Source organism: Sceloporus occidentalis, unplaced genomic scaffold (genome assembly GCF_023333645.1).
Source record: "Sceloporus occidentalis isolate IW3139 unplaced genomic scaffold, rSceOcc1.0.p SCAF_13, whole genome shotgun sequence".
Lineage (NCBI taxonomy): Eukaryota > Metazoa > Chordata > Lepidosauria > Squamata > Phrynosomatidae > Sceloporus > Sceloporus occidentalis.
In genome coordinates, this window is record NW_028316993.1 from 538,034 (window position 1) to 563,251 (window position 25,218).

General features: G+C 45.7%; 1 protein-coding gene across 2 annotated transcripts in view; it reads right to left on the bottom strand.

The window, feature by feature from the left end:
* LOC149304464 (leucine-rich repeat and fibronectin type III domain-containing protein 1-like protein) overlaps positions 1-24,503 on the bottom strand; it is a 75,174-nt gene extending 50,671 nt beyond the window's left edge. For both annotated transcript variants that reach the window (XM_089478442.1, XM_089478443.1), the window contains exon 1: positions 24,250-24,503. The gene's annotated coding sequence lies outside the window, so the exon portion shown is untranslated. The remainder of the gene's footprint in view (positions 1-24,249) is intronic.
* Positions 24,504-25,218: the final 715 nt, after the last annotated feature.

The window sequence follows — 25,218 nt, forward strand, 5'->3', positions numbered from 1 at the left end:
TTACTCAGGTTAAATAAGTACTTTGGATAAAACAGACAATTTCTCCAGAGTGAGCATGATATTCGTCTAAGATCTAAACTACTTCACTTACCTTGCCAGGACAAATTATGCCTCAGTGATTCACAGAATTTTATGCACCTTGTGAACCTGTTCTCATACAGAGAGAAACACACACACACAAGCTATAGACATCTGGGCTCTCCCTTGGCATCTCTGAAGGGAGAAGAGAGAAGGAGCTTCCAGCCATGAGATAGTGTTAAGCTTGGAAGAGAAGTTCATGTGACTCACAATGGCCACATTGGGTGGGGTGGGCAATGGCTGCAAAAGGGTACATCCAAACCACAACCCATCGCTAAGGTCTCACATACCACAAAAGCAGCCAAACCACAGCCACAACACAAGAGACCAGGATTTTCAGTCTCCATCTCATGGCTAGCCCACTTTGTCACAAGCAGAGAGTACTCCAAGGCTGGGTAAAGTTGGGCACACATTCAGATGAAACACACGAAGAAGACAGGAAGGAAGGTTCTGTTATTTAAAACAACTAAAACTCAGATCATGATGTGCTGCCTCTGAGCTTCCCACTGTGAACTGAAGCCAGAGATCTGGGTAAACAATGCATATTGGAAACACTGCTTCTCATGTGAGAGCCATCGTCGTATAGTGGTTTGAGTGTTAGACTATGACCCTGGAGACCAGGATCCAATTCAGCCATGGGTGAAGGACCAGTTTGATTTGTAATTAAAGATACTTAGACTACAGGCTGAGTCTCCCTTATCCACAATCCACAATCCAGATTATTCCAAAATCCAAACTGACCACATGAATGGCTCAAACAACTTTGCTTTCTGATGGTTCAGTGTGCACAAACTTTGTTTCATGCCCAAAATCATTTTTTAAAATACAGTTGACCCTCCGTTTTCACAAGGGACCCATTCCCACCCACCCCCCACATGAAAATGGAAGTTCATGCTTATTGAAGCCCCATAAGCTTGAATGGAGCACACCCCATTGCAAATAGCAGAGGTCACCCCTCCACATATATTCAAGTGCGCAGATCCCAGATCTGTGCATTAGGAGAGGCAACTGTATTTTGTATAAAATTACCTTTCAGGCTATGTTGACCATAAATAAATTTCATCTCCCTCTCCAAGATATATTTCATTACGTATATTTTCTGAAAGAAAAATCGAAAATGCAAAACACTTCTGGTCCCAAGCATTTTGGATAAGGGAGACTCATCCTATGCCAGTTGTGACATATGGTGTCTGTGACTGAGACTATGAGGAGCTACTACCAATTGATACACTGGAGGATGGTGGTTCCCATGACAGTGGTCAATCTATTCCAGGTTTTTATTGGCTTTAAAGGAACTGTCCAAGGTTTTGGCCCTATTTTAGCAATAGGGTTCAGAGTCTTGGATAACTCCTTGAAAGGCACTCAGAGAAGCAGGACTGTGGGGACATGAACATATACACACATATGCACACAAACACCGTGGACAAGATTGGGTGCATCTCTCTGAACAATGTGGCCCATCTTCCCAAAGGGGACTCACCCGGATCTCCATGCACACACACCTGTTCTCCATCTAACACCAAAGTCCTTCTACTTCAGGTTGAGAAGGGTCTTTTAACAGAGGGGTGCTGCACTTTTCCTGTTGTTGTGCTTTTAATTGCTTTGATTTCACTTGTGCACCAGTAGTACAATTTGTTTAATTGTGTTTCAGCATAATTTGTGGGCTTTTATCTATTATCTTTTTAGTTCATCTTGCTGCAAGCCAACTTGAGTCCCTGTCTTGGGAGAGAAGCAAGATAGACAGATAGAGATGGATGGATGATAAATATGTGGTCCCGGGAGAACATTAAGAAAAGCCCATTCAGTCCCAAAGCACAGAGGATTATAGGAGAAGGAACTCAGTTGAATATTTGCAAGCGTAGAGAAGAAGGAGTACCAGCTTCCTTGTTCAGGAAGCAGAAGGAACATGCCCACACACACACGCACACACTCATTGTTGGGCAAAATCCCAAGCCAAGCATGCCCAGATTCTGCAACATTTACAAACCACACTGCCATGGAGAGAAGATGGGGGGAGAGGGTAATGACAGAAAAAGAACCATTCGCATCATGGAATGTGGCACACTGAAATTATCTCAGTGTGACTGCTGCAAGAATGCCCTTTATAACCAATGGCAAGAGGCACCCGAGCCAGGATTCTGCCAAGTTCTTGACTGAGCCACTTCCACAGGGAAAGCAAAAGGAACTGGGAGCTGTGACAGGGCAAGCAGCCAATTGGGCCATTTTGCCAGCCGCCTGCATGCCTCCCTGTTAGAACATTCTGCTCACCAGTCACCAGTTCCTGCTGCCACCAGTGCTGCGCATCTGAGTCACCCAGATGGCAAGGAAATGCTGGAAGTTGTACTAGCCTGGGCCCTCACAGGATGGAGCGAATTCCCATGCGGGATTCAGTCACAACAAGCCAAAGAGAGAAAGTGTGTGTGTATGTGTATGTGTGTGTGTGTACAAAAGGGGGACACACATGCTTTGAGCAAACACTCAGAAGCTTTCTCCATCTGTTTCCTCTCTTAGATAACCCAGCAAGCCCTTCATGGCATGGGTCACCTGAGATAGTCTGAACCTACAAAGACTAGCCTAATAACTAGACAGTAACTTCATCAGAGGCCCCGTGATTCATAAATGGTGGGATTTTCTCAGTGGTGGTCCCCACAGACTGTGGATTGGGCTCCAAAAGGCAACCCCCTGGCACCTGCCCCAACTTCACTACAGTGCCAGGGTATCTCTTTTAATTTGGTTTTCTCTGTTCATGCCGCTTTCATTTTGCTTGCTCTTCTGCTACTCTAGCAATGTTGCTGTTGCTTTTTTGAAGATTTTATATGTTCTACAAGCTATCCCAGGAACTCAACAAAAGGCTAAGGTATACATCCCAATAATAAATAATTGGAATTCACTATCACAGTTATGGATGCATAACCTAGAGTTGTTGTTTATTGTTGTTAGCTGCCTTCGAGTTGACTCCGACTCATGGTCACCCTGTGGATAAGAGACATCTCCATGTATCCCTATCCTCCATTGCCTTGCCCAATACCTGCAAGCCCTTGCCCATAACTCCTATGATCGAGTCTATCCATCTGGTCTGTGGTCTTCCTCTCTTTCTTCTACCCTCTACCTTTCCTAGCATTATTGTTTTCTCTAGTGATCTGTGCCTTCTCATTATGTGGCCACAGTATGATAGCTCCCACTTGATCATCTTAGCTTCCAAGGAGAGTTACGTGGATGTTACGGACTGTAACTCTCCTTGGACCTAGAGTTATACATTCATAACTGAGTCATATCTATGGTCTCTTTGTATTCGTGATCATGGCACTATTTGCCATGATTGTAAAAGTCCCCCAATTCTGCTTCACCGGACATCAGTTGTGGCGAGCAATGAAAGTCTATTCTTGGGTTACAGCAGACTGATATTTCCACCCTTTCCCTCCAGGAATGTGTGATGAGGAATTGCAATAGGAATCCTGCTTCTGATTGTGCCACCAGAGATCGCTGAAGGGAAAGGGCCAAAAACATTAGTTTGCTGTGAGATCGAAGGCTTTCATGGCCGGCATCCATAGTTTTTGTGGGTTTTTTGGGCTATGTGGCCATGTTCTAGAAGAGTTTCTTCCTGATATTTCACCAGCATCTGTGGCTATGGGCATCTTCAGAGAAGGGGCTTCCAGGGGCATCACAGAGCCTCCTCTTAGGGGCAGTCTGTCCAGCCCCTTAATTTACTTAACTAAGCAGCTGATCTAGGATCTCAGCCAATAATTTCAAATAGCTGAAAGCCTTAACCTTGGGAAGCCCCATATCTTCAAAGCCCCTGAAAATTCAATTGGAGGACAAGGCAGGGAGGAGAATAATAACCATGTTTTTCATATAACATGTATTTTTAAAATATAATTTGGGCTCAGTACTTATGCATTTTATATGCTTGCAACTGCTGTGTTTAATCTCTATACCAATACAACAGCATTTGTTTACACTTCAGCCCTTTGCCGCTGCCGCTAATATTCTAGAAGCTGGACTTCATTATTTATTGAAATGTGAACGTCGTGTTTATTGGATGATTTTTTCACTCTCTCGCTGAAATGTTTACGGAACAGCGGTTATGTTTTGCTGTGTGCTGTTCTTACTGCTGGCTTGTGTTCTGTGCACTGTGAATGGCTCTAGGCACATGTCCTATGCTGGGAAATAGCACTCACATTAAAACCTGTTCCCTAACTCAGAGGTGGTCATACTTCAGAGACTCAAAGTGTTGCAACCCATTATTTTTAACTCCCCCAGAGCTCTCCAAGGACCATAGATGTCCAATGGGCCATACCATACCTACCCCTGCTCTAACCCAATGCCTGAATATGTGATGAACAGCTCAAGGGGAGCAGGGGGTAATTTTCCTCAATGCCTCTCCATCACACATCCAAGGGTGCATTGGAGGTGCTGCAATCTCACTTCCCAACCTCATTTTTCATCATATCCAGGCCAAGTTCATCATGACCAGCTCTCAGCTGGGAGCTCCAGGGTGTGTGCAGAGACTGCATCCTCCCCTATTTCCTCTCCTCCAGCCAAACAGAGTGATGTATGGATTGCGATTGGCATTTAGTCCAGCAAGGAAAGGAGATGGGGGACAATCTTGTCCTTCCCAGTAGACTCAGGCAAAAGCAAACTCCCTCTCCTAGCTTCTCTGTTCTTCCTCATCAATAACTTTTGCCATTTTGACCACACTCTGATGTTGCTTAGCCATATGTGTCCTGGTTTTCATCTTGACACGTTGGTAAGTTTTGAAAGGATAAAATCCTTCAAGCGAGAAGCAGCAATGAAGCCAGAGAGGGAAGAGGGGTTCACAAATTGACCCATGGAGGAATGTTCTGTAAGCATCCCCCACTGAGGAATTGTTTACATGTCAAGAGTGCTTTGATTGTGTATTCCTGCATGGCAGGGGGTTGGACTGGATGGCCCTTGAAGTCTCTTCCGACTGTATGATTCTATGGTTCATACCAGGAACAGACTGGTAGGTCAGAAAGCGGAAACACCAATGGGAGGGCAGCACTCCAAAACAAGAATAATGCAGCAGGTTCAAGTCCTGATTTTATTGATCCCAGACATGAGGATGTCATTTCCCTACATGCCTCAAACAGAAAGATCTTTTGTCAGGAATGAAAGGTGTGAGATTGGCAGATTTGCTCCTGACACCTTCTGGTCTACAGACTAGACCTCCATGCTTGCTGTGCTGAAGACTTGACATTCAGACATCTCTGGTCAATTAACCGAGTCCTTTGCGAGAAGCGTCATGGGGGCTTTTGCAGGATGTAGACAGCACCTGCCAACTAGAATGAGTTGACAGAGTCATTTATTGATCATGCTGTGCCTCTCTGCAATGGACCCCTGCTGCCTCTGAGCTGCCCATGTGCTTATTTTCCTACCCATCCCTTCACCATTCATGAGTTATAAAGGTCAGGTTGTTCTGGAAAAGAGTGTGGCTCATTTGAGACCATCTACAGAGACACTGCCCAGAATTGCCACAAGCCTCTCAGCATAATGCTCCAAGAGAGCAATTCTTGCATAGGGCAACTAGAACCGAGGAAGGACCTTGCTATGATGGAACTCCATATGAGGTAGCAGAGTAGGCCAATGACAGATCAAGGGCAGGGCAGAGGAGAAGAAACTTCTAGCCCCCTCCTCTTTTCATTGGGAGCAAACAAATGACAGGAGGCATCTGCCAATACCAAGATTCTAGATTCCAGATCTGAAGAGCCAAGGAACTATATGAGATCTGTAGCCCAGGATTGTGTTTTCCACAAAGGCCAACCAGTTGTCCCAATGGGAAACCCACCAGCAGGACATGAAATAGGCAACAGCACCCTCTTGCTCACATCCCCAAAAACAGACATACAGAGCCATCATCACTGAGATCCTTCATCAGGCTTGCATAGTGGAATCTTCTGCATGTGGATTTATGCATCAATGGTACTCCCCAACCTTGGTATTGAATATCAATATTACACAACTGAATTCCCACTGGATGCTTTAATTATGCATTCCTACATAGTGGTGTGTGTGTGTGCACGCGCGCGCGCTGATTAGATGATCCTTGTAGTCCCTTCCAACTTTACAATTCCATGATTGTAACCCAATGCACAAAAGCACCACATCCACAACTCTACTTCCCCAACTGGAAGAGAACATTTCACAGCTGGCAAAAAATGTTCAACCACTTGCACCAGAGAATTTACACTTGTGTAATATACAAACAGGATTCCATCCTATGTTCCCTACATGGGAGACAACAGGTAACCAGCATTGCAGCTAGTCTGTAACAGTTATATCCACATGCAATTCCATGTAAGTTCCATGGAAAAATCCAGTTGACAATGTCCAATGCATTCTTTCATTCTTTCTCTCTATCTATCTATCTATTTCATTTTATTTCCATCCTATCTTTCTCCCAGTGCAAGACCCAAAGTGGCTCACAATGCAGATTAAAACAGAGTGCACCTAAAACCAATCAGGAATAGCAGTTCCTCCATCAATATAAATATAAGCAATTAAATACACAGGCTGTTATTATGTTAAAACAACCCTGCTCCTAAAAAAAATTAAAAGCATTTAAAACAATAACAGATAAAGCAGAAAAACAAAACAAAATGGTACGGCACCCCACTAAAGACTCTTCTGGAAGAGAGTTTCACAACATGGGAGCAGCTACCAAAAAGGCCCTCTCTCATGCCATCACCAGTCAGGAGCAAATCTTCCAGTTCTGTGCTGTTTCACATGGGTCATGAGCAAATTTAAAATATCAGATTCATTTCCTAAATGGATGGCAAGGGGATTTATTTCTGTGAACCCCACAGTGTTCCCTCTTTTTTCACACACCAGTCTGATGGGTAGATCCTCTGAGATATAGTTTTGCGGTGGGTCTCTTTGAACGTTCACACTCAGGACAATGAGAAGTGAGAAGTGGGAGAGAAACAAGTGATGCAGAACCGGAGGATAGATGCTGTCCAATATAGCATCACGTGGGACGAGACGCAGGCGGGGGGAGCAGGATTCCTCAAAAGGTAAAGACAACACACAGTCTCAGCCTCCACTCTAAAGAAATCTATTCTGAGCGGAACGTAAAGAGCCTGCAATTTTCTAACCCAGAAATGGCTCCTAATTGCTGTGGGCAAAGGAAGCGCTGAAAACACAGTCAGAGGGGGAAATGGCTTTTTCCTGAACGCTTGCCAACAAGGCGGCAATTTGCAGGAAGATGCCGGCGCAGCAGCAGAACAGTGTGTTCCTTTCCTGAAAAGCAAGATGGCAAGAAACATGGAGAGACAAAGCCACAGATTTGAGAAGAGGATCGCCCTCCTAAAAATGGGTCCACCAGGCCTGGGTGAGATACCTTCTCAATCTCACCCCGCTCCACCCAGGCTGCTTTGTTGTCATCTATATCCTGGCCTCTTGCCCCAAAATTTTGCTCCCTCTTTCCAGAGGGCTGGAAGAATATATTCTATAATAGCAGGGTCAGATGGGCTCAAAACCTCCCCAAGTATAAATTCGGGGGCAGTGAGGCTTCCTCCAAAATGTTCGGGTAAAAACTGGACCGCCAACACTCCAATGTAGTTGAGCCCCTGCTCAGCAACTATATTAAATGATCATACTTTTGCATTTGCTTTCATGGTACTCAGATGGTTACCATCTTCAGTTGGAGGATGGTGATGGTGGTAGTAGTGATTGTGATGACAATGACTGTTTTAATGCAATATATTGCTTTCATTGCTTGGCAAAAACATACCTGTAAGTAATCAAAATTCCTGTTGACCTGACTGACAGTACTGACCTCCAACCCAACTCACCCATCCACACACTTGAAAAAGATCTTTGATGTTCTTGTCTGGAAGAGAACAAGGAGGTTTCTGTCCTTTTTCTCACAACTGAAAGAGGTTGTAGTAGGGTGCCCTAGACAGCAGAGGCTGTGGGCTTGACTGAACCACAGAGGCTATAACGTTTTGAAAAAGAGAAGGGAAATCCTTAACTCTCATACCCAAATGTCCCAGTTTGACAAAGAAAGTCAAGATGAATCCTCTGTCGTCCCTTTTTTCCCCAGCTGCTTTTAAAATGGCCCAGTTTCTTTCTCCTCCTCCTGTTTTCTCACTTTGTCCTTTGCTTACATCAGTTGCTGCATACTGAGTCCAAAGGGCAAAAGTACTTCGCACTCAGTCAACTCTGCAGAATGGAGAAGAAAGGGGACACAATCTTGCCCTTCCCTGTAGATTCATGCAAAAGCAAACTCTCCTAGCTTGTCAGTTCTAACTCATTAATAATAGTTGCATACAGATACACATATCTTTTTGCACCCTCTACCTTTCCCAGGCATGCAACAGTGCTGGAGGCCAACCCATGGCATCAGATGTGGTAGTAACCATATGATGTGTAGACAGTGATGGTGGTTATTAAAGAAGTCAGCCACAGTAGGAAGCAGAGCTCTAGGCTTACCTAGAATCACAGAGATGAAAGCATAACCCCAAAGGAGGGGCTTGAGACCCTTCAAAGACTAGGTTAGGGAGTGCTGAGCTCACCCCACAACAAGTAAGTGATCTGGCAAGATTAGACCACCAAGACTCCTATGTAATGAAACCTCCTTGGAACTTATCCATCAGAAGTGTACTAAATGATTTAGTACTAAGGATTATTAAGACTACGATTGTCCTTCATCCCTTCCGGCATTAATAAAGTCTTCCTGCAATCTATCCTATGCCTACTTACTTGGGAATGAGTTCAACTGAGCACATGGAGGGGACTTCTGAGCACACATTGTACTTGTACAAGTCTTCATATTTAAGGATGCTTTGATGATTCATGGGATGGGTGGAAAATAATTTGCTGCCCCCTTGCAAGTAAGGAAAAGGAACAACAAGCTTTCTGCCAGTGTTGCGCTACCCCCTTCCCATTATAAAACCAATTCCAGGGTTCCTGGAGGGACCCCAACCTCAGCAGTGCTGCAATCCACAGCTAAAGCACCTCTGCAAGGTGGCCATCTGACCTCTGTTTATAAATCTCTAATGAAGGAGAAGGTCCCACTTCTGAGACAATCTATTGCACGTCCTATCTTCATTCCCTAAGATTCCCTGGAGAAGGATTGAAGATGATATGTGGGACAAGTCTGGAGGCTCACTTTGTAGTCCACCCAGCCTCTGCGTAAACTTTTAAATCCATCATAATCACACATATACCCTTGTCGTAGTACCAGTCAGGACAGCAGCCAGAGAAAAAATGTTTTCCGACTCAAGCAGTGTCAGTACCTCCAAAGAAAAAAGGCACATTTGAAAAAGATTCCAATTTGTGGATAGGGATTCACTTGCTAACCATTCACTCATGCTCCTACTGGGCTGGTGTTGGTTGTGGAAGAAAAGAAAGAAACTGCTGACTAGGGGAAGGGGGAGTTACAGGGAATATATAACTCCCCTGTTGAAATAGATTCACTAACTACTGGTTTCTCTCCAGGCACAATTCAAAGTGCTGGTTATGACTTATTGAACTCTACACAGCTTGGGTCCAGACTACGTGAAAGATTATGGCTGCAATCCAACACCCCCTCTGCATAGTGTAAATATTAGTATGTGAGAACTGTTACAACAGCTCTATGCAATGCACAACTGCAGTATGAAATGCATAATAGTAATGTGGAATGGGAGACTGCAAAGTGCAATGGGAAAAGTCAAATATGCAACTGCAGTGCACAATGTGCAACTGTAAGTGCTGCGTGCAACCACAATGCTCAGCGTGTAGTGCACAGCCTCAATGCATTTCATTGCTGTATGTGCAACTCCACTTCTACTAGTGTCAAAAGAATATATTTATTGTACTATGTCAAATTATTAATCCTGCACATGTGCACCTCAACTCTGTGTGTGTGTGTGTGTGTTTTGTGAGTGTGTGTGTTGTGGGCCTACAAGTCATTTTTGACATACGGTGACCCTAAGACAAGCTGTCATGGGGTTTTCTTGGCAAGATAAGTTCAGAAAAGGTTTGCCATGGCCATTTTCTGAGGCTGAGAGAGTGTAACTTGCCCAAAGTCATCCGGTTGGTTTCATGGCTGAGTGGGTTTGATTCCCACTCAGCCATGAAACCAACCTGGTATCCAGAGTCATAGTCTAATGCTCAAACCACTATGCAACACTAGTTTTTATGCATGTATATCTCACTAACAGAATGCCTCCTCATACCTCCCCATATGTGCCTGGGTGAGTTTTACAATCCATGGGAAAGGGAAGGCACATGGGGCAAAGAGTGTGCATTGCTGCCTGCTCTCTAAACTAGAGAGACACCCTTTGTGATGCAAAAGGGGAAAGTGTCACCACTTCCAGATTCATTACTAAGAAATTAAAATAGCTAATGGCACTTTTTTCCTTTCTGCCTTCCTTTTTCTTTCTTTCCACCCTGCTGTTTGGCCTGCAACATATTTTGCTTGGTTTTACAAACAAGCATGTACCAGACCCTGTCTGATTTTGGAAGCTAAGCAAGGTCAGCTCTGGTTAGTACTTGGATGGAGACCTCCAACGAATCCCAAGTACTGTAGGCTACTTTTCAAAGGAAAGAGCTAGCAAAATCACTTCTTGTCTAAGAAAAGACTATGAAATTCATGGGGCTGCCATACATTAAAAGGTGACTTGAAGGCACATAGACACACACAAATGTATCCCAAAATCAGAAGTATACGAATAAGACAATACAGAAGAAGGGAGATGGAAGGGCATCCCAACTGCATCCCAAGATGATCAGAAGCATGTTGGCCAGAAGCCAGCAGTTTTGACTTCTGCACCGACTTCTATTCTCAGCAAGAAAGGCAATGGACTACACAGCCCTACCCCAGCATGAGCTTTGCAGAGCGGCTCTTATCAAAGGACAGACCTCAAGTGAAGCAAGGCTCCCCACTGTGAAAACAGAAAGAAAATCGGATGGAACAGCAGGGCCAAGGGAGCACAGAGAGCAAGACTGCAGCCGGTGTTTCCCAACCAACATCCTTGTAGCCTCCAGAAAATTTCTCAGCAATTCCCCAAGTCCCACAATTAGAGACCTCTATGAGCTGAAGAAACAGGGAGCAGGAGCCTTGGAAGAATCTTGAACAAAACCCGAACCCCACAGAAAGAGACCACCGAGGAGCACTCCGGTCTGGTTTATTAATCTCGGATTTGGCCAGAGCTGCCTGCTTTCCTTCCCTCCCACCTGCTATTTCTTCAATTGAACAGACTGGTTTCTTGGACCCCTACTATGCTTTGTTCTTCACCAGCTACACACAGACTTTTCCTCTCGGCAGAACAGATCTCATACCCTCTAAGTTTCAGGATTTGGCAGAGACACTCCCAACTAATCTGCCCTCACATTTTTTACTTTGGGATTCTTTGGGAAAGGCAGGATAAAAATAAAATTATTATTATTATTATTATTATTATTATTATTATTATTATTATTACTGCTTTTTAAAATGTCTCAGTTTCTCTCTCCTCCTCCAACTCCTTTCCCTCGTTGTCCTCAGCTTACTTCAAAGTACCAAAGTATTGCGTAGCCAGTTGATTCAGTAGTTGGGGGGGGGGGGTGCAAAAGCAGTTTGGGTTCATTTAACAGAAGGGAGAAGGGAAGGAAAGAGAAAAGGCGCCTTTTCATGTAAGCTCGAGGAAAAGCAAACTGCTACAGCCTTTCCTAGCTTCATTGTTTCCCTTTAGCCATTCTGACAAACCCTGATGTTGCTTGGCTATACATGTCCCAGCTTTCTTCTGCTAAATGTTGAGGGTCGGTGATCATTCCATTGGTGCTGACCTGGGCTTAAGAAAAGGAGTCTTGACCAAGAAAGCAGCAGGTCACAAAAGATGGCAGAAAGATGGAACTCTCTCTGGTAACATAGGCCTGTTACAGACTGCCAAAATAAAGCTGCTTGGGGTCTCTTTGGAGGTATGCTGTTTAAATGATGCATGCATCCTAAGAATCCGGAAGCTGCACCAAAGCTGCACTCCAGTGCTTAGGAATGGAGTGGGGCTTTGGCGCGACCTCCAGACTCTTAGGACCCATGCATACCTCCAAAGAGACCCGAAGCAGCTTTATTTTGGCAGTCTGTAACAGTCCATAGTCAAGAAAATGGTCCATTTTCTTTCCATAACCTCAACAGGGCTGTGAATCCTTCAAATAAGAGAGGCAAATGCATCCCTGTTCCAAACTGATATGGCATGAGCTGAGTCTCTGCACTGACACTCCTATGAGCCAGATGCTGTTATGAGTTATGTTCAATAAATAAGAATATTAAACTTTGATGCATAAGTAGGGAACACTGCTGCCAGAGTCTGCACAAATTGTTAAGAAAACATACTGGACAGGCTTTGTCTGATGGTGACCTGGATCCTTTGTCCATCTTAGAAAAAGCCAAGCCTTATTCTAAAAGTGCAACCTGGAAGTTGTAGTCCAAACTCCCCCTTCTCCTGCTGACATGGAAATGGTTGCATTGATGAAAGCAACCAGGACTTAACTGTCTTGTTTACCTCTGCTGAATGAAGACCAGCAAAACTGGCTCAGGCTGGAAGACCCTCCATTTTGAGATATTGTGCAGCTTGCTGAGAGCATGAGAAACTCACCTGGACTTGAAAGAGGATAAATGTCTAATATGATTGGGTTTGTCCAGATCACTTAAGAGTCATTATCAGTACCTGAAGGGCATGTCCACCTCTTGTCTTTTGCATGCTTTTGTTTTTAATAATATTTAGCTTATGTTTTGCCCCAACCAGAGGTGTTCCCTTTACTTTTAGGAGATCAGCCCCCAAGTTAGGAAACTCAGAGACAGACAGAGATCATCCCTCTCTTTGAATTGCTTTCCCATCTCTCTGAAGCCTGCTTCCCTGCTCCAGTCATCTTCTTCATGTTGCAGGTTGAGAAAATCCATGTGTGTGTTTTAGTCCATAATTATTTTATTAAACTTCATTTATATAGCGCTGTAGATTTATACATAGTCCTTTGGGTGTGCCTGCTCCCCAATTAGATTGGTCAGGAGGAGGGTTTTTAGCTTCCATGCTATTTTCCCCATTTTTACTTTGAGAAACAGCACTGAATTCTGTTGGTTCCTGCTGCTATCTTTTTCTGTCTTTTTAATAAAGAATAATTGTTTTTGCTGCAAAATTTTCCTTCTACCTAATTTTGATTCAAAATCTCTTTGGTTAATTGTCCATTTTTAAAACCTTAGCCTGCAAGATCCTGCAGAGAGTTAGTGCCTGGATAAGCTTTTTCCCCTCACCCAGTAAAACCAACACACTGTTCCTAACAATGCAGCCAGTCAAGGTCTGCTTAGAAACATTTTGCCAGGAGGGCAGGCAGACAAAGCTTGGCATATGCTTGGCTTCATTAGGATCTCAGAGGATGATCTAAGGGACCTCTAGAGGCCCATGAGGGAAGAAACACATTACTTTTTACATCCTCTGAATAATCACCAGGCACTGCATTGTCTTGTTTGCTGGGCTGGCAAGCTGGACCAGTCCTGTTGAACTGTCAGTATCACCTTGGCTCCGTGCCCTCATACCACCTCCTCCTCCAGCCATGCCCATGTGCCAGGCATTCACTTTCCCCAGGCTTCTAAGTATACAAGATGAATGCAGCATTCAGGGAAGGAAAGCTAAAGGAAATGTGTTAATTGCAAACAGAGATCAATCAGAATTAGGTGTGTTTGGAGTATGAGGCCATTAAATGCCTACATGGTCAAGCAAGGAAAGAGATGGAGAGAGAAATAAAGAAGGCAGAATGTTCACCTCAAATAGCCTCAGCAGTAGCACACAAAGGGACCCAAAGTCTTTGAAGATGCCAGCCACAGATGCTGGCAAAACATCAGGAAGAAACTATTCTTCAACATACAGCCCGAAAAACCCACAAAAACTATGGATGCCGGCCATGAAAGCCTTCGACTTCAGACCCTATCCACTTTCTGAACCATACTTATAAAAGGCTTGAAAGAACCAGCAAAGCCTAGCTGTTCCAGTTTGGCTGGGACAGCACTGATTAATCCTCTGCCATCCTACTCTTTCGGTTGCTTTTAAAATGTCCCAGTTTCTCTCTCCTCCATCCACTTTCCATCTTTGTAAGCTGAGGAGCGTACTTCAGTTGCTGCGAACTGAGTTCAAACAGCAAAAGCCATTTATAATCCATTATTTCAAGAGGAGAGAGAGAAAGGGGCAAAGTCTTGCTCTTCCCAGTAGGCTCAGACAACAGTAATCTGCTGCAGCCTCTTCCTCACCTTTCCCATCTTGACCACCCTGATGTTCTTTGGCCATATGTATCCCTGTTTTTAATAATGGAGTATAAAATGGCTGTGAAATGTTGGGAGGTATGAAATACTGAACTAAAGTTTTAAGCAATTACAGTGCTAAAAATTTGGGGACCGTAGGCAGTTGCATGAGGAGCAGATGTGAAACGTTCATATGTGAAATGTTGGTGGGGAGGTATTGCATGATCCTTTCAAGATGGGCCGGCAAAGCTCCCCATTCGAGTCTCAGGCACTCCTTCAGCCTGGCGGTGAAAGCCAAGTCTTCAAAGCCTCAAAAACAAGTAAGAGATTAAAAGGCAGCCACGTAAACATTTGGGTTGTTTCTCATGCTGTGCTCTCTGGTTTGTAAGCATTCGTTTTGAGCTTGAAAGAGCAGGATTAACATATTCAGGTTCAGAGGTTTCCGCATGACAGGCTCCAAAATTAGACAGGAAAGAACAAACACACATAGCCCAGCAAGAAGGAAAGATTGGCAAGGTGGCAGCAAGCCCTATGTGGCATCCAGGTGGAAAAAATTCTATTGCAAACTACAGGGAGCCTTTTGCAAACAAGCAGCAGGCCTGTGAGGACCCTGGTATCAAGCACAAGGGGAAGGAGAATAAGCTGGGGTGGGCTGCACCCAGCTTATGCACAAACATCTGCCCAAGATGGACCCAGAAATGTGAATGAGGTCAAGATGAGGGTGTCTACTAAGAGGTATACTATTTTGTGCAGACTGATGCATAATACTGGAACCCAGTAGAATAGTCCCCTGGAGATAGTGAGAGAGTCAGAAAACAGATAAAGGAAAGTGTTCCTTGACACGACACATTGCCAACAGCTGTGGAACTGATGACCAAAATATGTGTTGTCAACTTGGAGAGCTTTGAAGGGGATTTAGATCCATTCATGGAGGTTAAAGCCATCAGTGGTTACTCATCAGGGTGGCTGTATGTCCAAAAAAACAGCAACAGCCCATAAGATGCAATGTAGCTCTATATCAGCTGCTGGGGAGCACAAGGTAGAAAGTGCAGTTATTCTCATGTCTAAACTGTAGAATTATCCACTACAAGATGTAGAGATGGGCACCAGTTAGAATGGCTTTGAGAGAATGGAGATGAGAAAAATTCAGGGTGGATAAAACTTTCAATCTCTTCTAGTTATGATGACCATGTGTTATCTCCAGAATCAGAATGAGCTTTCCTCTATATATCAATGGCTGGGGGACCCAAGATGGAGGATGCACTGCAGTTCCACTCAGGTTCTCCTGGTGGGCTTCCAACTGGACAATCAGCTTGACCTCTGTGAAGACAAGAGAGGCTAGGTTTGGCCTGATCCAGCACAACTGTTCTGGGATTCTTTGTTCCCCTTATCCTTCAGCCTCTTTTCTCATTCTCAACCACTTCTACATCCAGCAGAAGGTTGATCATTCCCTTCACCTTGAGTCAAGCTGGGACATGCACCGAAATGGCAATTAGCTCAGTTAAAATGAACACCCCAGGCCAAAGAATTGTGGCATGGTGTCCAAGAGATAACAAGCATGGTTAATGAGCAGTGTCAAGATGGTTATTGGGAAAAAGAAAAAAGGAAGCTCCTTTCATAAAAGAGCAGCATTGCCCAAGAAAGAGAACCTAAAGAAAGGAAGATAAACTTGCACAAAAGGAATGCAAAGAGGCATTCAGGATGCAAAAGCAGCTTTTGAAAAGCACTACATTAAAACTCACACGCAGGAAATTCTTCACAGAGTGCAGAATTAAAGTATGTTATTTGCTATCACCAGATGTGGCGATAGCCACCAACATGGAGGGTTAGACAAATTTATAGGGGATAATACTATAATACTTGTCACTATAACTATATACTGGCTGGCATACTGCTGCTGAGGTATAATATAGTATTACACCTGCATAGGTCCCTTTGTGGTCACTGCAGGAGAAAGTATACAGTCCCTCCTTCGGACAGCACCTTCCTTGCACATACAATACCTTCCCTCCACACAGAACCTTGCAAAGTCCCCCTGGTATGGTCAGGGCTGGAGTAGACCAAGGCAACCAAGCAGTGTTCAGTTATGTTCCTACAGCCAGGTGCGCTACAACAATGTCCTCCTCCAGGATCTCTAGTGGAGTCCCAGGAGGTTCTGGAGGATGTTTTCATTGTCATGCATCCAACTGTAGAAAAACAGTTGGTGTTTCTTTGGCTGCCCCCCACCCTGGCTAATAAATAACAGTGTCTAGGGGAAGGGAGTGTAAGAGGAAGGTGAGTTCTCCATGTAGGGAGAAAAATGTGAGATTGAGTTCCATCTGGCAGAACTTTACTCTTTGCCAGATAATGCTGGATCTCAGCCATTGCCTCCACTATCATAGGTAGTCCATCCCTGGGTGTCTGTCACTCATGTGCTACTTGGAGAGCTTTCTTGTGTCCCTTTGTCCTAGTCTTGTGTCTTGTGTCCTTGTGTCCTAGTCTTAGATGAAATCTTGCTCTAGAATCTTAGAAGCTGGAAGAGACCTCAAGGGCTACCTGATCCGGCTTCTGTTTCAAAACCTCCAAAGAAGGAGACTACACCACACTCTGAGAGACTGTGTTCCACTGTTGAATAGCTCTTACTAAGTTCTTCCTAAAATTGAAGTAGAATCTCTTTTCAACTCTTACGATTCTTCTTGTATTCTGAACATCAGGGAAATAACTATGGGGGGAGAGGACTGAGAGGATTGTCCCTTCTCCCAAAATCATAATTCTTCCCCCCAATGAAACTTTTCTTTAGTCCCCATGTTTGAAGTGCTGCAGAGATTAAGAAACTGAAAGTCGTTCACACCCAGAACTTTTCTATTTGCTGTGTTTGCTTTCCCTTGGTCACCTGGGCTGCCCCTTTTTTTTGGACACCTAAACAGCATTGCCAAATGCTAGACTGAAGTTAAAGTTGCTGCAATGATAGAAATTTGGGGGTTGAAGAAAAATTCATTTGGGAGAGATAGAATTCTTATTTGGTACAATGTCCTCTTTTTGTCCACCCCACCCTTTACCAATACTGAACATGTTCTCTCTTGGCATATATGAGCATCTCCTAATGCAGCACATTGGAAGGACTGCTCATCTCGTCTTGCACCATCTTTGGAGTGCCTACCCCTTCCAAAATGAGTGGAGAGACATCTACCCAGGAGAAATAACAGTGGCTGTCCCCCCCCCCCCACCCTACACACACACACACAAACACAGAGTTTCATGTCCAGAAGACATATCCGCAAAGCACATGCCAGGAAGCAGGGATGCTTTTTGCCACCCATGGTACATCTAGAATTGTGATGAAATGGGGGGTTGTGCTTCTGAATAGCTGGGGGTGCAAATCAAAGCACACACACACTCAAAGGCTGTTTGAAAAAAAGCAGCTATTCCCAAAGGAACCCCCAAGCTTTGCTCTTTATCTCCAACCAGCACCACGGCTAAGATAATTAGGCAATGGAGAAGAAAGGGGAAGCTGCTGAGAAAGAGGGCCTTCAAAGACCCAGAGGCAGCATTGGCACTTTCAAGGATAACTTACTCTCTGTAACGGGGCTCCTTAAAAACCCCAGGCTGAAAGACTTTGGGTTTAATGAAGTGACAGGATAGAGGCTTTTCATTCCAACCTTGGTGCCATTATTTTAATTCTAGTGGGGGGGGGGGGGGGAGTCACAGATGCCCTGAGACAAGATGCCAGCTCTCTCTCAATCACACATATGCACTATTACCTTAAGGGCAAGAGGTGAAATAACCAAAATTACCATCCTTGGCATGATTACAGGGGTACCTAAATCTCACAACAGCTTGGATTTGGCAAATACTGGAAAATTTCTAAACTAGAGGGGTGAGGCTAGTGAAGTCCTCATGTTTCACCTCTTTCCTTGGCAGGAAGGACAGAAATTAGAGGAAGAACTTATGTTGAATATTCCTGTTCTACTAGCAACCAAGAGATGGGAAGCTGGTCTGGTGCAGCATGTGAAGCATTTCTTGTTTGTAGCTTAACCATCTCATGAGGCCAGTAGTTGTTTAACAGGCTTTTGGCTCATGTAAGCATTACACCTGAACACATGTGCAGCAGCCAAAGAAGTTCCCCCGCTGCAAGCAACATTCCCCATCAGCATCCTGCTGTGGTATTCAGTGACGGTTCTTTAATCCTGTACCTGCGCCTGCCTCTTTATTGTTACTACAAACAGCTTGGCTCTGAGAAAAGGAAAGCAAAGCCAGGAGCTTGTCTCGAGGAGTGCAGTGCATGAGGGCTTCCTCCCAGCTTGAGGTGGGGCACTGAGAGGCTTGCAGATGTAAGCCACATAAGGCTCTGTCCCAATGGTGCTGATTCCAAGACAGGCTACTCTAGCCAAAAGAGGCCTTGCTTAACCTTCTGGGCAAAACTCAGGACATTATCACACCAGCCTGCTGTCCAACCACAATCCTGCTAGTTTAAGAATGGAAGCATACCGGTTTGGCATCATATTCTTATCACTCTTTCCCCCATAGTAGTTTGGTGATCCATGGTCACATGGTCTGTTTTCCACACTGCCAAACCCAAGGTGGACACTTTTGGGGTGCCCAGTAGCCATTGTCTGCCCAGGCTGGAAACACACAAGGAGGCACAGGGAGAGGAGGAGAAGGAACAGGAACTGCAGCAAAGGGCTGGGCATGAGTGCCAGCGGGCAGGCTCAGGTTCTTTGTTCCCTTCAGGGTGGCTGGAGGAGTGGTGATAGTGGTGGCACAAGCAGTTGGCAAAGACAACTCCAGGCCAGCAGCCTACCACCCACCACCTCAGGCTCACACTTTTGGCTCCACCTTCACTGCAAGTCCTCCACACAGCAGCCCCACACTTATGGAGGAAGTGTGAGGACAAGTGATCCCAGCCGCTGTGTGAATGTGCAAACAGAAGCCAGCTTTGGGAAGGTATTGGCAACTGCCATCACTGGAAGACAGGAGTGGAGGGGAGGAGCAGAATCCCACCCATTCACACTGCATGACTGCTGAGAAGCTGAACTGTTGTGGAAGGGACCTACTGCACCAAGGCAGTAATGGAATAGCAGTGAGAATGAGAGCCTATTGATGAGGTTTGCCTGTCAATGAAGAGTCGCACAACAGTAGCAAATGGAATGCAAGGCAGCAGCAGGTTAGATGCAACATCATGTGATAAGTACTGGCCCAAAACTATTTTAATATGTTAAAATTCCACTTTTTAGTCTTGGGTGATAATGTCGTCAGTGGCCCTTGAAAGGGAGCAAAAATAAACAGGAGATAAAAGGAGCTCTCATTGGGATCCAGCCAAAGTTTCACCTAGCCCAGCATCCAGAATCTGTTACAGGGCAGTCAGATGCTCCCATGGGGGGTCTCCAAGAAGAGGTTGAGGGTCACTGACTTCCCCAACATGTTGAAAATGCTATTGAAAGACAGAGTGCATATGGTATCAGAGACACCAACAAACACGCAGGCATACATGGATTCCTCTAGCCATTCTTTACAGCATTAGTGGAGACTATGTAGCCCTCTCAATGTTATTGTATTGTAGCTCTCAACATCCTTCCCCATTTGTTAGGGATGAAGGGAGACACAATCCAACCACAAGCAGTAAAGCTACAGTTTTGCTTCAAAAGAATCACTCAACAGCACCCATAGGGTCTCCTTGTGGCCAATGTCTCTCAAAGCAGCAACCCTCTATGCACTGAACTGAAGACATGTCTCCCCCAGCTCTCTCACTGTAAAATCCTCTGGAAAATTCAAGCAGACAGTAATGACCTTTTTCATTTCCTGAAATGCACATTATAAAGTACACTGCCATGTCTACTCCGACAGCACCATTAGGGGACCTAATAATGTCATCCCTAACATTGCAGGTTCATCTCCCAATGTGATGTATGACACCATTTGCCGGAAATGCCCTGGTGCATTTTACATGGAACAAACAGGCCAAGCGTTATGCAAGAAAATATATGGACAAAGATCCACACCAGAAAGAAAAAACATTCAGTGATGATTAGGAGAAACAATTTCCCAAGATCCTACAGCAGACTTCCATAGTGTAAACCTCAGCATGTGGAATTACAGGTAGATTCATGATCCTTGTGTTAAATGGCAACTTTGTGCAGGTGAACACACAACTTGAATCTTCATACAAATGCCAACCAAAGAACTTTTACTGCCAATTTCTACCAGGTATATATACTGGTCAAAAATTCACATCCATCTGTGCAATGACAACACACATACAATGACACATCTGTAACCTTGAACCAAATGTCAGCATAGCACATTGGAGAAAAATGCCCAACCCCTTCCATACAGGAGTTTGCACATATATAAGAGCCAGCTACTGTCTCTGGACCTCAAGGTGACCATTCCTGAACAAAAGAATGTCAAGGTCAGATTCCATCATGAAACAGATGAACAAGAATCCATCAAAAGCTTCCATTTCATCTCCTGTAGCTTGAATAGGGAGCAAGGCTTTTCATCATATGACATTTGTTAATCATTGCATCAACACAAAGGCATCTGTTCACCACCTAATCTCTCTTTGTTAATGGCCAATGTGAAGGTAATTGTCACTGTTGGTACTTTTTGCATCAGATGTCCTACTAATCCCACTGGTTACAAACATCCACCCATTTAGTCAAACAGGTATATAATAATCTGCCATCTGAGTCAACACTGCATGCCTCTGATGAAGTGGGCTGCAGACCACGAAAACTTTTGCCAAAGTAAAATATGTTAAGTCTTTAAGGTGTTCCAGAACTTATTTCTTTTCTGAAATATCTTATTTACTATGTAAAGGAATTCCATCAAGGAAACCACAGCTCTGAGTCTGCAAGGCCTGAGCACATCTATAGATGACCAGAGCTCTTGATGGTCTCTCCTTCATAGGATTGCCATAAGTCAATGTTGACTTGACAAATGAAGGGCATCCATCCCACTTCACTGAATAAAGCAGGTTCTCTAACCCATCTCCCAGGCCACTCAGTTCCTTGTGGTGTCCACATATGGAGTCTGGCAGAGCAGACTAGCAAGCCAGCCAAAGCACAAGGCAACAGGTCACCTTCCAGATGTTGTTGGACTGCAATTCTCACCAGCCCTAACCAACATAGCCCAATGGTAAGGAGTGTTGTTATTAACTGCTGTCAAGTCAGCTTTGACTTATGGTGACCCTATGAATGAGACAACTCCAAGCCACCCCATCATTAACAATCCTGGTCAGATCCAGCAAACTCAGGGCCATGGCTTCCTTGATAGAGACTATCCATCTATAATGAGGCCTTCCTCTTTTCCTATTGCCTTCACTTTGCTAAGCATCAATGTTTTACTAGTGAGTCATGCCTTCTCATGACATGTCCAAAGTACAGCAACATCAATTTAGTCACCTTGGCTTCTAGGGAGAGTTCAGGCTTGATTTGCTCTACAACTCATTTAGTTGTCTTTTTGACAATCCAGGGTATCTGCTGAACTCTCCTCCAACACCACATCTCAAATGAGTTGATTCTCTTCCTATTAGATTTCTTCACTGTCCAGCTTTCACAGCCATACATATAAATGGAAAATACAATGGGCAATCCTAGCTGTGGCATTCAATGATATATCTATACAACTGAGGGTCATGTCTAGTTCCTTCATGACTTTTGGGTGACAGGAGTTGAAATCAAGCAACATTGGTAGGGCTGCTGGTTGCCCATCTCAAAATAAAGCAAGGGAACATGTCTCCCAGAAGGTTGAAACCTCTGAAGTCAACTAAAGAAAGGACCCCTGTGAGGAACCTTTCTCTTCTAGCAAGATAGATCTGGAAAATAGAGGGCCCAATGGGTCCACATCCCTTTGTCTGGCTGTATCTACTCAAGCCAAACACAACCTGCACATCACAAGTCACCAGCCTAGGTGGGCCTGACTGTGGTCTTGATCCACACTGCAAGAACATCACATTTTCTCCACACCATGTCAGGCTACAAAAAGAGACCAGCCAGACTGCTGAGCAAGGATGGAGAACTGTGCTGAGTTCGCCTCCTTTCAGCAGCACTCAGACCAACCTTCTTTGGCAGCATCCTGGCCAAAATGGTGACCAGAAAGAATATCATGCCACTTCTGGTTGCCATTTGGAAATGACTGAAGAAGGAGGCGGGGAATTCTGGGGGCCTTCAGGGGGTGTTTTTCATTGCTGCAATGTACCATTCTGTGCCTTGGATGGTTTGAGCACAGTTCTTTGGGAAAAATCATCTGAGAATCACACAATATAATAGAATAAAAGGGGGTGAGGTTTTAGTAGATACAAAATTGGGGTTGAAGGTGCATGAAAGTCTTGGACCCCATTTTCCCCACCTCTAGAATTGTGAGAGGGGCAAAGAACTGACTCTGGTGCCGAAGTGAATTCTCCAAGATGCTGAACTGTATCTCATGATAGATTCAGCACCTGGACAGCTGCTTTGGCATCATCTCTAAAACCTGGACTGGCATTGCCATCTAACTGTCATTAGAGCCTCCACTCTCCATTGCTGCCAGGTTAAGATGGGTGGAAACAAGGGCCCACAGCCTGGGAAAAAGTAGCCTCTATAGCTTCTGTATGAATCGCAGGAGTGAAAAAGCTGACTTTGAAGCTAAGAATGAATACCTGGGGCAGAGTCACAATGTAAAGCAAGGGAGGAAGACAATCTTCCTTTGGCAAAACCCAGTTAGGTCTAAAACACACTGGAGAAACAATCCAGCTTGAGACCACTTTAACTACCCTGGCTCAGTGCTAGGGAATCCTGGGAATTGTAGTTTTTTGTGGCATCAGAGCTCTCTGATAGGGCTGGCTAAATGTCTGGCCAGGCTGCAGTTACTAGGGTTCCTTAACATTGAGTCAGGGCAGTTACCACGGTCTCAAACTCGATTCTTTCTGCAGTGTGTTTTGGGTCTTAGTTCTGCCAGAGGGAAAAGGAGGAAGAGAAGGAAGATTTAGTGGGTCTTGATTTGGGGGGGGGGGGGGGGGGGAAAGCAGGGCTGTGACTCTTTGGCTCCCCCCAGTGGCAGGCTGACACCTCCAACCTCTGGAGCCTCAAGAAAGGTCTTGGGTTGGAGGGGGGGAGTGGCACCTGGGCTGGCATGGCATTCTGGCATGTCTGCACCCTGACACCGCCTGCCTGCCTTTTCCAACTGTCTGGAGGAGACTATCTCAAAGTAGAGGTGAGCACAAACCTGGCACCCGCAAAAAAAAAAATCCTCACAGGGGTCCCAATCTGAACCCAGTCTCTCAGATCCTGATTTGTGCAGCATTGGCACCCACAGCATCCAGTCTCCAAGAGGCAGTCCCCAGCTTCCCAAACCCAAGAGGAACCCCAGAGCCCTCCCTAGCCTCCTGCTTGGGGGTCTCTCGAGGTGACCTTCGGGAGGTGGGGGGGAGGGCTAAGGAAGTCAAAGAGATGGGAGGCGAGGAAAGGCTCAGCAGGCATCCAGGGGGGTGGCACTTCCATCCATACCATCCATGGCACTTCCACATTGAGCATGAAGGGGCCCCTCCCAGCCCAAGGGTCCCCACCCGGAGGATGAAAGGAAGATCGTGCTGCTCAAAGTGGGGGCATCTATCTCCCATCCAAAAAGAGGAAAGGCGATCTGTGGATGGTTCAGCTTGACTTCTCTTGAAAGGGGGAGGGGGCAGTGCAAACGATTGGGGGGGGTGTCCTACCTTCTTCCCTCCCTAAAGGCCTCCCCCCCCCCCCCAGATGAGGACAGCAAAGGCAGGCTAAACTCAACCACTACCACCCTTGGGCATCAAGGGAGGAGAGAGAGGAAGGGGGAGAGGTGCCACTCTCTGGCCAAGACCACGGGGGGGAGGGTGAGGGGTGGCCTCCATCCCTGAAGAACCATGACGGTGCAGCTTGTGGGGAGGCTGGGAAAGAGTGGTTGCCAGGTCTCCGTCTCCCTCCCGGCAGCATCCCTGGAAACCCCCCCCCTTTCCTTGCCCTCCACCTTACCTGGCCCGATGGCCACCCCAGTGGCGGCTTATGGGCTCCGGGGGGCTGGGGGGTTTCAAGGCAAGGGATGGCCATGCGCCCAAGGACTGGGCTTCCTTGCTTGCTCTCTGGTTCTCTCCGTCTTGCCATCAAACGCCGGGCTCCTCCATGGCTGCGATCTTCCTCCTCCTTTTCCTCCTCCTCTTTGGCTTGATCTGCTTCCCGATGGAGGCTCCGATGGGGATGCAGGAGGAGGAAGAGCCGGCGCCTCGCCTCGCCTCGCCTCTCCTCGGCCCTCCCCCGCGGCTGGCAGAGCTGAGCAAGCGCCGTCCTCCTCGCCCATGCCCACTGGGGGAGCCCCATGCCCAGCCCTGGCTCTTGGGAGGGAGGTGCCAGCCCTGCCTTGGCAGCACTGGCCTCGCTAAGGGGGTGCTGGGGGTGCAGAGCCCAGCCTAAGAACAGGGTGACCCCACTGGTCCACAAACATCAGACTTGGTGAGGCTGCAGTGTGGTGGAGTCCCTTCCTTCCTTCCTTCCTTCCTTCCTTCCTTCTAGGCCTCACCTGGAATAATCCTGGCTCCAGTTCTGGGTACCACGATTCCAAAGGATGTTGAGAAGCTGGAGGGGCCCCCAAGGAGGGGCCACCAAAATAGCAAAAGGCCGGCATGTCCAATTTATAGCAACTCCCAACCTGGGAATCTAGGAGGTCACCATGAGATGAGTTGGGAAATTCTCACATGGGGTAAAGGATGGAACGCTCCCATCTTTACCCCATCCTTATGCCGCAATTGTGCTAAAATGTAAAGATGATGTCTGCTAGGAAATCCTCTTGACCCTGGGTGGTTTTCATGTGCATTTGCTGGGTCTTGATGTTGGTGTTTTTCAGGACTGGTGGCCAAACCTTGTGTACTTTAAGGGTTTCTTTGTTACCAGGCTCAAGGGGATTTCCCAGCAGACAATGGATCATTAATTAAATAGATACCCATTCAT